This window comes from Planococcus citri, chromosome 3 (assembly GCF_950023065.1).
Source record: "Planococcus citri chromosome 3, ihPlaCitr1.1, whole genome shotgun sequence".
NCBI classification, from domain to species: domain Eukaryota; kingdom Metazoa; phylum Arthropoda; class Insecta; order Hemiptera; family Pseudococcidae; genus Planococcus; species Planococcus citri.
In genome coordinates, this window is record NC_088679.1 from 66,821,673 (window position 1) to 66,833,200 (window position 11,528).

At 34.2% G+C, this 11,528-nt stretch overlaps 2 long non-coding RNA genes across 3 annotated transcripts in view; one reads left to right on the forward strand and one right to left on the reverse strand.

Moving 5' to 3' along the window:
• LOC135838392 (uncharacterized) overlaps nucleotides 1-11,528 on the reverse strand; it is a 221,780-nt gene that overhangs the window by 37,714 nt on the left and 172,538 nt on the right. The window lies entirely within an intron of this gene.
• LOC135838393 (uncharacterized) overlaps nucleotides 1-11,528 on the forward strand; it is a 55,167-nt gene that overhangs the window by 16,640 nt on the left and 26,999 nt on the right. Inside the window, exons 4-8 of the long non-coding RNA XR_010557402.1 lie at nucleotides 247-386; nucleotides 467-899; nucleotides 1,003-1,295; nucleotides 1,376-1,544; nucleotides 1,624-1,734. This is a non-coding gene — a long non-coding RNA (uncharacterized LOC135838393). The remainder of the gene's footprint in view (nucleotides 1-246; nucleotides 387-466; nucleotides 900-1,002; nucleotides 1,296-1,375; nucleotides 1,545-1,623; nucleotides 1,735-11,528) is intronic.

An 11,528-nucleotide genomic window follows, 5' to 3' on the forward strand; every position in this document is an offset into this window, starting at 1 on the left:
TAATGAAAAAAATTCAGAATTCAGTAAGAAAAACGAATAAAACAAAGTTTTTAAAAAAATGTAAAAATGCAGGGTTGTTTGAGGATTTTTCCAAAAAAAAAAAAAAAAGGGAATACAATAGTTGAAGTAGATAAGCAAGACTGTGTTGATATCCCTGCTAAAAATAAATATATTCAGTACTTATCCTCAAATCAGTGCCAATACAATTGTACCTAATGTCATCCCATATTTTTATGATTTTTCAAGTTTTTTCGAAATAGAGGAGCTGGAATTGCATTGGAAAAAATATCAAAAAATAAGAAAACATTCGAGCTCAGCCTCTTCGAAAATCTACAAATATCAACCGAGCAACGACGAGCCACAAATCACTTTCAAATTGCATTTTGGTTTGTTTAACGTCATCAAATTACTTATTATAAATTTACTCGTATGACCTTTGTTTAATTTTTTTTTAAATTTTCATCAGAATTGATAGCCCATCTACCATACAGGAACGTTGCCTTTTTTTCGAAAATTAGATGGTTGAAAAGGGAGTAAGAAGTATTCACTATTCACTTTTAATTTTTTCATATTCTGAAATGGCACCTTTCTACTTTATGTTTAGGTATATGTATAATGAAAATTCCAACTTTCATCTTCAAAGTTCAATGTTGAGCTTTTCAAATTATATTCATTTTTTCAGAAGAGCCTTCAAAGTTGAGTTATTAGGCAAACGATCGCAAATGAGAGAAAATTACAAGTCTTCTTCGACTTCCGAAATATCAGGACGGAAATCATGTTGTTCATTTTTACCATACTATCGAAGCGATTGGCGAACTGGTGAAAAAAAAATTGAGCAACTTCATTATGATGATATACGTAGATCGAATCAGATGACAATACATAAAACAGGCGTTCAAGTATGCAACCGTGTACCACAATTTAAAAATGCTAATAAAATTGCATACGCGATTCGCCGTAAATATCAATTATATCGTAACGGTTTCTTTTGCCTGTTGACAGGTTTTATACATTACAGCCAAGCCAAGAACCTACAATACATCTCGGAGTGCAATCATCTTTACGAGTATTCCAACAAAATTGTCATCATTCAGCCGGAAAATTAACGACTCGATGCGGTGGTATATCAAGTACACATTATATGGCTCATACACATTCAAGAAATCGCCAGGCAATTCTATAATATGTGTATGCTTATCAGATGATTCCATTTTCATTGTCGATGAAAAGACGTATAATGTATTAGATAAATACAGGCTGATTTCCAATTCGTCTGGATTTCGTAGCCATCTGAGGTAATCATATTTTCGTTTAATTTTTAGATAAATTTCCTATTATCGGTTTGAAAATTGTATTGGATTTCATGTTGTCGCAGAACTACATACAAGCTGATTATTGTGTGGAGAAAAAGTGCCTACTGCTCACATTGTACACGTAATATCTACGAGACGTAACTATACGAATCCGATTGTGAGCATAAGTATTACGAAGAAGAGGGACATGAAGAAGATTACGAATAGCTCATAAAATTGGTTAATTTTTGGGTGCTTAATTCATTTTTCATTAACATAAAGTACTAATTCTGATAAATTTGCGTTCTAAAAATGCTATTTCTTTTTGCAGATTCACATGAGCTGATTCCACATTTCGAAAATAAGGTGCCACAAGTTTCACTAACTTGATTATGGAAATGATTGACCATCAAATACTAAAATTCCATGGAGCTTTAATTAGGTACCTAATCGATATAAAAAATGAAATAAATTAAAATTTGAGTTAGCATGCTAAAGAGAGTTGAATATTAAACGAAATAAATACCTCGTATAATCACATCAATTAAATCCCTGTTTAAAAAACCCATCACTGAAGAGATGTGGGAATTCTTCCCCTATAAAAATAATTCTATAGCAAATTTTTATAGAACATCTCATGATATCTGTAATTTTGGTTGAGGCACATTGGGGACCTTCCGGAGGGTTCCAGGCCATCGCCACAAAATTCAAAGAGTACCAGAGTGACCCATAAGTGGCTGTTTTCGAGTTGAATGGCTGAATTGATCCGACCGATGATATCAGAACCGATGGGTCCATCGTGTTGAATGATTTCCAAAATTTTAATATTTTGTATTTTTCTATGTAGAATTAGATCGAGTGTTTTTTGGTCCAGAATTCACTTCTGAACTGAACCAGCTGAAATTTCGGGGCTAAGACATAAATCGGACGTACTCAATTCATTTATTCCAGGAGAAAATTCAAAACATATTGGAGCCTTCAGAAAGGTTCAAAAATGGTTCTTTTCAAGTCAAGTGGAAAAGAGGGGATAGGAGGAAAAGTTGAAATAAAGCAATTACAACATATCACACTGAACCGTTTCTTTAGAAAAAAAAGTAAAATTTTTCACGAATGGAAAAGAAATAAATATCTTTCACAATTTGTGAGTGGTAGATTGAGGGAATAACGCCGGTATTTTTTTTTTTTTATGAATTTTAATGGCCGTGAAAAGTTGAAAAAATAACATGAAGAAAATTTTTCGACTTCTGAAAATAAAATATTATTGAAAATTACTGAGTCTCTCCCGATCAAGAATTCGTTTAAGTATATTAAGTAATTTTTTTTTGCATTTCTCCAGAAATTCGAAGGAAAAAACTACGAAAGAAATGTCACGTATTTTCAAGTATGTACTTACGCCTGAAATTTGGACTAAAAAGTCAAACATTGAAAATTTTGAAATGAACCCATTTTAGGCAGTCTGTTTGCAATAATTAATATGTACTTCGAAAAATTTAAGGTTGTGAAACACCACAATGTAAAATTTCATGAGCTGGCTCGCAATTAATTCTTTTCCAAAAGAAAAGTAACTTAAGTATAACCAAGAAAGTTGAAAAAAAAAAAACTACAAAAGTTACAAGACGTAAGCAGAACATTCAGCAAAAGGTACAGCTTTTTTTGAAAATTTTTGGCAAATCAAAGGATACATAGTGACTCGGATGGCGAAAAAAGGCGCGCATGGCGTTTTACAACAAAACTATGACCATATCCAGAGTTGAAAGTAGTAATTTCGTAGTAATTTTCAACGAGGAATTCGAATCCGATGCCCTTTTTATCACCAGACCCCTGGGGGGGGATACAAAAATCAAATTTGGTAATGAAAAAAAAATCGAGTGATATGTCAAAATATAGGTTTTTTTGGGTCGAGAAACACAAATCTGAGGTCTTTTTCCCCTCTCAGACCCCTTGGGAGTCCTTGGGGGAGGTGCTGCCAAAATCAAATTTTGTTAAAAATAAAAAAAATTAAGTGATATGTTGAAATATAGGTTTTTTGGGTCGAGAAACACCAATCTGAGGTACTTTTTTTCTTCAGTCCCCTCGAGGGCCCTTGGGGAGGTGCTACTGAAATCAAATTTTGTGAAAATAGAAAAAAATCGAGTGATACGTCAAAATGTACGTTTTTTGGGTCGAGAAACACGAATCTGAAGTCCTTTTTTTCATTCAGCCCCTAGAAGAGGTGCTACCGAAATCAAATTTTCAAAAAATCACAAAGTTTATCAAAATCTAGACTTTTTTGGTTGAGGGGTTTTATTAGTCAGTTTTTCAATCATTCGATCCGATGTCGTCGGTTATTTTATATCATAACTTGAAAAATCGCACCTAATCGCAAAGTAACTAACGACGCCCAAATTCTACACACTTCAACACACATTTTCACGCAATCGCGGTTTTGAAGGGAGTTGAATGAAAAAACGTATGCCTTATTCACTTTCAATTACTTCGCGTTAATTTAGTTAAAATGTTGTCGCGTTTGAGACGAGATATCTGAAGAATGGTAGCACCTCTCTAAAGACCCCTGAGGGGTCTGAGGGACAAAAGGACCTCAGATTCGTGTTCCTTGACCCAAAAAACCTATATTTTATCATATCACTCGATTTTTTTCATTTTTACAAAATTTGATTTTGGTAGCACCTCCCCATGGGGGTCAGAGGGAAAAAAAGACCTCAGATTCGTGTTTCTCGATCCAAAAAACCTACATTTTGACACATCACTCGATTTTTTTTTTCATTTTTACAAAATTTGATTTTGGTACCACCCCCCCCCCCCCCCAAGAGGTCTGGCGAAAAAAAGGGCATCGGATTCGAATTCCTCGTTGGAAATTACTACGAAATCACTACTTTCAACTCTTGATATGGTCATTTTGGTAACAGCTTACTTTTTATGGAAAATGTTGACAAAAAGCAAGCCGGTGACTGTTTCGGCAAAAAATCGAAGCTTTTTGGTGAATTTTAGCAACAAAGCGAGAGTTTTAGGCAGCATTTGAAAAAAAATTAATCATTTGACATTTTTTTTTGCAAAGGAACGACAATTAACAGCAGTTTTTGGTAAGAAACGACACTGTTTGGCAATTTTAACGAGAGCCGAATATTTCTGCTACTATTGACAGAAAGTGAGACTTCGACAGTTTTAGCCCAAGGCAAGGATTTATAACCAAACTAAAAGTACTAAAGTAGCAAGTTGGAAAAATAATAAAAACGTGAATACTTTCGTAAATTAAGTATATTAAGGGGGTATTCACAAGTTGATATTATCAACATTTTTTCTTTTTTCCTTCAAAAAAATAGGGCCAAGATTTGGAAAAATTATATTTTAAAATTTTAAAAAAAGTAACTTCAGTACTCAGCCAAAATTTTGAAAAAGTAACCAAAAACATTAGTAATATTTGAAAAAGTAGGTACATTAAAAAAACAATCCATAAACTTCAGAAAATCACCATTTTTGTATTTTTAAAAATCCACCAAAAAATTGATTTTGAGTAGCTGAAATTTCGGCCATAAGGGGTTCAGACCATGCTTATATAAAAATCAAATTTTTGCTCAAATCGGTTGCGGACACCTTCAGTGGTTCTTTTATGAAAAAATGCAAGTAAGTATCCAGCTACTGTTGGGTATAAAATTCAAATTTTAGATCAAGGAATCGTCTTTTTTTAGTCAAGGAATTTCATTTTTTTTGTCGAGAATCCTACTTTGTGGTTTATAAATCTTATAGAAATTGTATTTTTAGGTCAGAAATTGTTATTGTTGGGACAAAAATCTTTTTTTTTGGTCGCAGAATTAATTTTTTTTGTCCGAAATCGTAATGGTATTTACATAATTGATATCTCTTTTATATTTTTGCTCAAAAATGTTTATTTTTCGTACTTTTTATTCAAAGAATCCAAATTTTTTTTGTCAAGAATCCTATATTTTTGCCCAACAATTTCATTTTTAGAACAGAAATCTTAATCGAGTCGGAATGCTATTTTTTTTTGTCAGAGCTGTGTTGTGAATAATCTCAATTGTTTTGGTCAAAAATCCTATTTTTTTTTTTTTTTTTTTGTGAAGCATCCTGCTATTTGGTGAAAAGTTGAATTTTGGGTCAAAAATTCCACATTGTGGTCAAAAGAGTTACTTTTTCAGAAAATCTTATTTTTAGATCAGAGATCTTATTGTTTGTTCAAAATCTATCGAGCTATTTTTAACCAATTGGAGTACTTGAGTGATAGTAGGTATACTCACATCGAATTGTTTCAGATTTGTTTGACCTCAACAGCGTCCTTTAAATCCACTTTGAGATATTCAAATCTCTGTATAGAAGGATTCGAAATTTGGAAAAAAGTACAAATTATTATTTTTACATTTTTCAGAACATTTTCCACCATCAATAACTCTTCAGAACTTTTCAAGCGAGAATTGTTGAGCTATATCGTCGAAAACTGAAAATTCATTTTGAACCATCATCGTCGCTCTCTTTCTTCTTATTTGTACTCAAATTATTTTTTAGTCTTTTTAATCAAGTACTAAAATGTCTCGCCCCTTATCGTTGAGTCTGTTTCTAATGCTGTTTATTTATCTTCTTCAGATAGAATTAAACTTAGCTTTTCAGACGATTCATTCCCAGTCCGCGGTACGTCATTCAATTTTTTTTTTCAAAAATTCTGTTTCATAATGAATGACGAATGCGCCAAAAACTCGTCTAAACAACTCCAGTCAATTTTCTCCCGCATATTGTAATTTTTTTCATATTTTCCCTAAAGAAAATCCTCTCCAACAGTATCTCCTCCAACAACGGAGATAGGTATTAATACGAGTAATTCAATGAAACGCCGCAGTATCTGTACGTAAATGGAGTGGAAATTCTATATTAATTGAATACAAGTACTTCGTCGGAATGGCATTGGCACTCGCAGTGCAGAAATACAACCATTTAATAATTAAGGGTACTTTACCGTTTGATTTATTTGAAAAACGAGACAGCAGCAGCTGATGAGCTGGCGAAGTGACTCGCGAATGTACTTGTAGTAATTCGGTTAAACAATGCCCAAGGTGGAAAAAAAAATTACCAAAAAACTGTTACAGTACAGCAGTATCGTTCGTGGAAAATAAACGACCAGCGATAATTTGCGCGGTAAATTATGGCCGAGGTGGGGGTCGTCGCGGTGGAAAAGTCGACTCTATGGTGGAAAAATGAAGACATATCTCGTTGGTTGCTTTGCTAGTGCATTTGAAAACTATGTTGCGATGCAGATAGAGTGATAGAGTGAGTGAGAGGTGAAAAAGGAGAGAAGAATACGAGTACATCGCATCTACTCGTAGATATAGTTATTTATTATGATCATTATATTATTATCTATTATTCTTATTTTGGTGATATTAAAATAATGTTCGATCCGAGACGAGATGATGATGTCTTTGTCAGTGCGTGGCATTTATTATTATTAGCCATTTGGTTCCGGTTAGTTTTCGGCTCTGGGTGGTCCGTTCTCATCGGTAGCTTGTTGCCTTTGGTAGCCTGTCACGTAAATACTTCTCATTCGCGTCTTCGCCTAATTAACCGAAACCGATTTAATTCATCATATTACTCAGGTATAGACATAACGCGCCGGTGAAAGACGCACCAGCTTTGGAGAAAGACAGAACCGAGGGCGAGGGCCCCGGCCGGGCCAGGTATCGAGCATCGACGAGAGCAGAGTGAATAAGTTAGCGGGCGCGTTCCGTTTATCACGATCATATTTTATCATTTCGAATTAAACCATATTGACGTACACAGACGTCATTATATTATTATGTATTTTCATTACACTCCTCAGCTCCGCGCCGCGCCGCGCCGCCCGGTAGCTCAACGTGTTGTTATCTTCATCATCACCACGCAGGCAGAAGCCTCAGCCTCAGCGTCATTCCATTATTATTCTTATTATATTATCATTATTATTCTTCGTATTATTTCCATCGTCCAGCGTTGTTTTCTCTTCTCTTTGCTCTGCACTGTGTGAGCCCCCTCATCATCAACCTTAGGGTATATGTATATATTGTACGATTTTATATATTTTTTTTCTCCTTCATTTGTATATGTGTGTGTGAGAGAGCTACCTATGCTATGTGCTACTGTACCTACGAATGATGTCTCTTTCAAATTGTACATTTTTTTTTCTCTTCTTTGGCGTACCATTGAAATTATAACTCATTCGTTTCGGTCGTATTATACATGAAAGAAAAACCTATGTCAATGATATTTAGTTGCACGCCTTGTTTCCAGCCTCCGCGTGTTTTAACATAAAAATAATATTTTCAGAATTTAAATTACCGGTACGATACCTATACGGTGGACGAGGGTATCAGCACGAATAGAAATACTATTCGTATAGATATAAACCAATTATGTACAGTCGATTTTAGTAAGTACGAGTATAGGATGTAGCAGGTACTTCATAGCATATAGATACATATGAGAAAAGGGCAAGCATATCGTTATGTGATGTCTTCGTTAGAAACCCAACGAACGTGTGATTTGATAAGAAATTTTTATGCCCAAGGTTCGATGAACGATGATTTTGTTTCTCTTATTCGCCTTCTTTGGAGTAACATGTGTGTGGCAAATTGTGGAGGATTTTTTCAAGTACTAGCAGCCAGCAGGAGAATCATTTGTTGAGTGTAGCTTCGATTCTAGCGGAAATTTGAATTTTGGAAAGAACGTGTGTTGGAATTCTCGTGGTCAAAATTTCAGTCTTCGGATTACTTTTCCCAAAACTGAGAACTTATTTATGTAGTGGTTAAGGATAAATTGCACCCCCCCTCGATCCTCCAGTACAACTTTTTTCTTAAAGGGGGAGTCCTAAGGAACATTTCTAGCCCTTGTACTCAAAAAAAAAGTAGCCCTACTTATAAAATGGCGGCCATTTTGATTGACAGGTCAGCCGAAATCGCAGATTTTGCGTTCCGACATAGGACTTGCACAGAATTTTTCAAACTGTACTAAGGTAGATCGAAAGATCAAGCAAAAATTTATCACCTGTCAAAATTTCAAGTGCTAATGTGCGTTTTTCGATTTTTGGTGAGTTTTTGAAAATCAAAGTTAGGCCAATTATGTGGGAAAAAATCGAAATTTTACCAAATTGACCAAGAAAGCTGAAATTTGGGATACGCCCTATTTTCGACATGCCAAATCGATTGGAAACTGTTTCAAATCGTTTTGAGCAGTTCTGAAGCCTCCAGCAGATTTTTGAAACTCGAAATTCCCACAAAATTTCACAAAAATGGAGTTAGACAGCTGAAATTTATTCTGCAAACTAATTTCAATACGCTACGAAATCAACTGCAGTGGGATTTCAAGTCATTTTGGAGCATCCAGCGATTTTTTGAAAATTACTGGATGCTCCAATACATGTTTGAAACTTTAAATTTCCTAAAAATTTCATCAAACGGAGATGGAAAATCAAAATTTATTCCGCAAACTAATTTTAATACGCTGCTGGTGGATTTCAAGTTGTTTTGGAGCATCCATGCCAAGATCGTAGGTATGATGTTTTTTGGAAAATTGAAATTTCCAAGCAGTAGCTAGCTGGAAGCTACGTACAAAACAATTTGGTAAAATTTCGATTTTTCCCCTCATTTTTGGCCTAAATTTGATTTTCAAAAATTCACCAAAAATCGAAAAACGTACTTTAGCACTTGAAATTTTGACAGGTGATAAATTTTTGCTTGATCTTTCGATCTACCTTTGTACAATTTGAAAAATTCTGTGCAAGTCCTATGTTGGAACGCAAAATCTGCGATTTCGGCTGACCTGTCAATCAAAATGGCCGCCATTTTGTAAGTAGGGCTACTTTTTTCTGAGTACAAGGGCTAGAAATGTTCCTTAGGACTCCCCCTTTAAGAAAAAAGTTGTCCCGGAGGATCGAGGGGGGGTGCAATTTATCATTAAGTGGGCTCCCCGACTAATGAGTTAGAGAGGCAGAGGCGGTTCGATTCCCTCTCCCTTCTATTGCTTTAGAAGGTATAAATGAGATAAACCAAATAGGGCCTGCAATCGGTTACTTCTTGAGTAACCAAGTTACTGAATTTTTTGGTTATTTTTTCAAAATTTTGGTTACTGTCAAAAATCCAATTCTTCCAAATCTTGGTCCTACTTTTTGAAGAAAAAAAGAAAAAAATGTTAATACGTTCAACACGTGAATACTCTATTTAATTTACGGAAGTATTCACTTTTTTATTATCTTCCAACTGGTCACTCTTGCTTTTCAGCATAAAAAATTTTTTTCTCATGTTTTTTGTAAATCCGAAAAATGGCCGTTTCTCCACACCACATGAACTTCAGCAGCTGAAATTTTGGCCAAAGGGTCTATGCTTGATACCTAATCGACTAATTTTTCCGCCGGCCGAATCAGGAATTATCATTAGAAATCGAATTTTTTGTCCATCTGCCATGGTTGCAAATTCAATCATTTGGAAAATTTGAAAATCAAGTAAAATCAACCCATCTAATGAACTTCAGGGGCTCAAATTTTGATCATACAGTCTGTGCCTAGTACGAAATCGACTCATACCATCATTGGCGGGATCCGGCTCGGCTGTCCGTTCATAAAACATGATTTTTTGCCGTTATTTCTAATAATGTTATGTGTGAATTCGAAAAATAGCTATCTCTCCCCACCACATGAGCTTCAGCAGCTGAAATTTTGGCCAAAAGGTCTATGCTTGATACCTAATTGATAAGTACTACTGTCGGCTATATCTGGAATTATCATCAGAAATCAAATTTTTTCACGTAACATGAGAAAAAGTAATAAAAAATACACAAAACTTCAAACGCTCGCCAAAAATCGAAAAATCAACTTCAGCAGCTGAAAATTGGGGAATGGGGTTTTTTTGAGGTCCTCTTTCCACCAGTCCAAGTTTCATTCAAATCGGAGATTATCATGTGGGAGGGTTCCCTTCTTAGCTCATGTTAACAATTTTTACAACACCCATGAACAAAATAATTTTTAAAAAAATCGTCAGACTTCACAATTTCGTGAACAATTTTACTACTAGCAATTTTTATAAATTTTGTTGCAGTATTTTCAATGTATTTTTGTGAAATAATCACAATACCTAATCATTCTATGTAATTACAAATCAGATATCTTAGCAATCATCTACAATATAAGATTTCATAATTTGTTCGATTCTGCTGATAGAATCTGTCTCAATTTGAATTTCATCAGTTTCATCACTATTCAGTTCTTACTCTCCAGCAGAAATTTCTGCGTTTAAACTGCTACTCATGCAACTTCATCAACATGTTAATGTACTAATTTTGACACTATTATTCTACATTTACAACAGTAATAAATTATGTAATTTTCTGGCAATTTTTTGGTCACTTTATCAATTTGATACGAAATTTTTCTTTCATTTTTATAAACTTTTGCAAAGGATATTGCGAAAAATTTGATGGCATTATCATCAATTTCCAAAACATATAATTTATTCGTTTCAATATTTTCCATTTTATTTCGACAAATTCATCGATTCTATAGAACCTTTTTCAGTGAAGTTGATTGAGTTGAAAAACTGAGTAGGTATGCACGTCTAAAATCACAATTTCGATGGAAATGTTGAATTTTATGTTTACTTTTTGTCCCTTCAATTATTCCATTTTGCCTTTAGCCCGACCACAAAAATTTCCAATAACAAATCAAAGAGAGAAAATTTTTTTTTTACTTACCTTTTTCATCTCAAGTTCATTACTTACATGTATTGGCTAAATTCTGAAATTCAGCTAATTGACGCATTTTTTCCTCCGAACGTAACGAAATCGAAATTTTCAGAAATAAGAACTCAGTCAACAATTTCAACTTGAAAAACTTCCAGTTGAATGGAAGGGGGATCGAGAAGATTATTGAGAAATCCTCCATTGTCACTGAGTACATAGGTACTTTTATACTTTGGGCTCAAATTCAGAACTTTATCGTAAATACATACTTCTGAAGTATAAATTTAGGCTAGGCTCATACACAGGATATGAAAAAGCTGTAAACTTATTCTTAAAAATTACAAATTTTTACATTTTAAACATGGTTTTTCAATTTTTTTTTTTAAATTTCGTACCTATGAAACAGCCTTAATGCCTCATGTTGGAAAATTATGGATCAAAAAAACATTTTCATTGAGAGTTCATTTGCACAAATTTTATGGCATTGTTCACAAAATCTAAATTTTTGTAAAAGTTGCTGGAGACTTC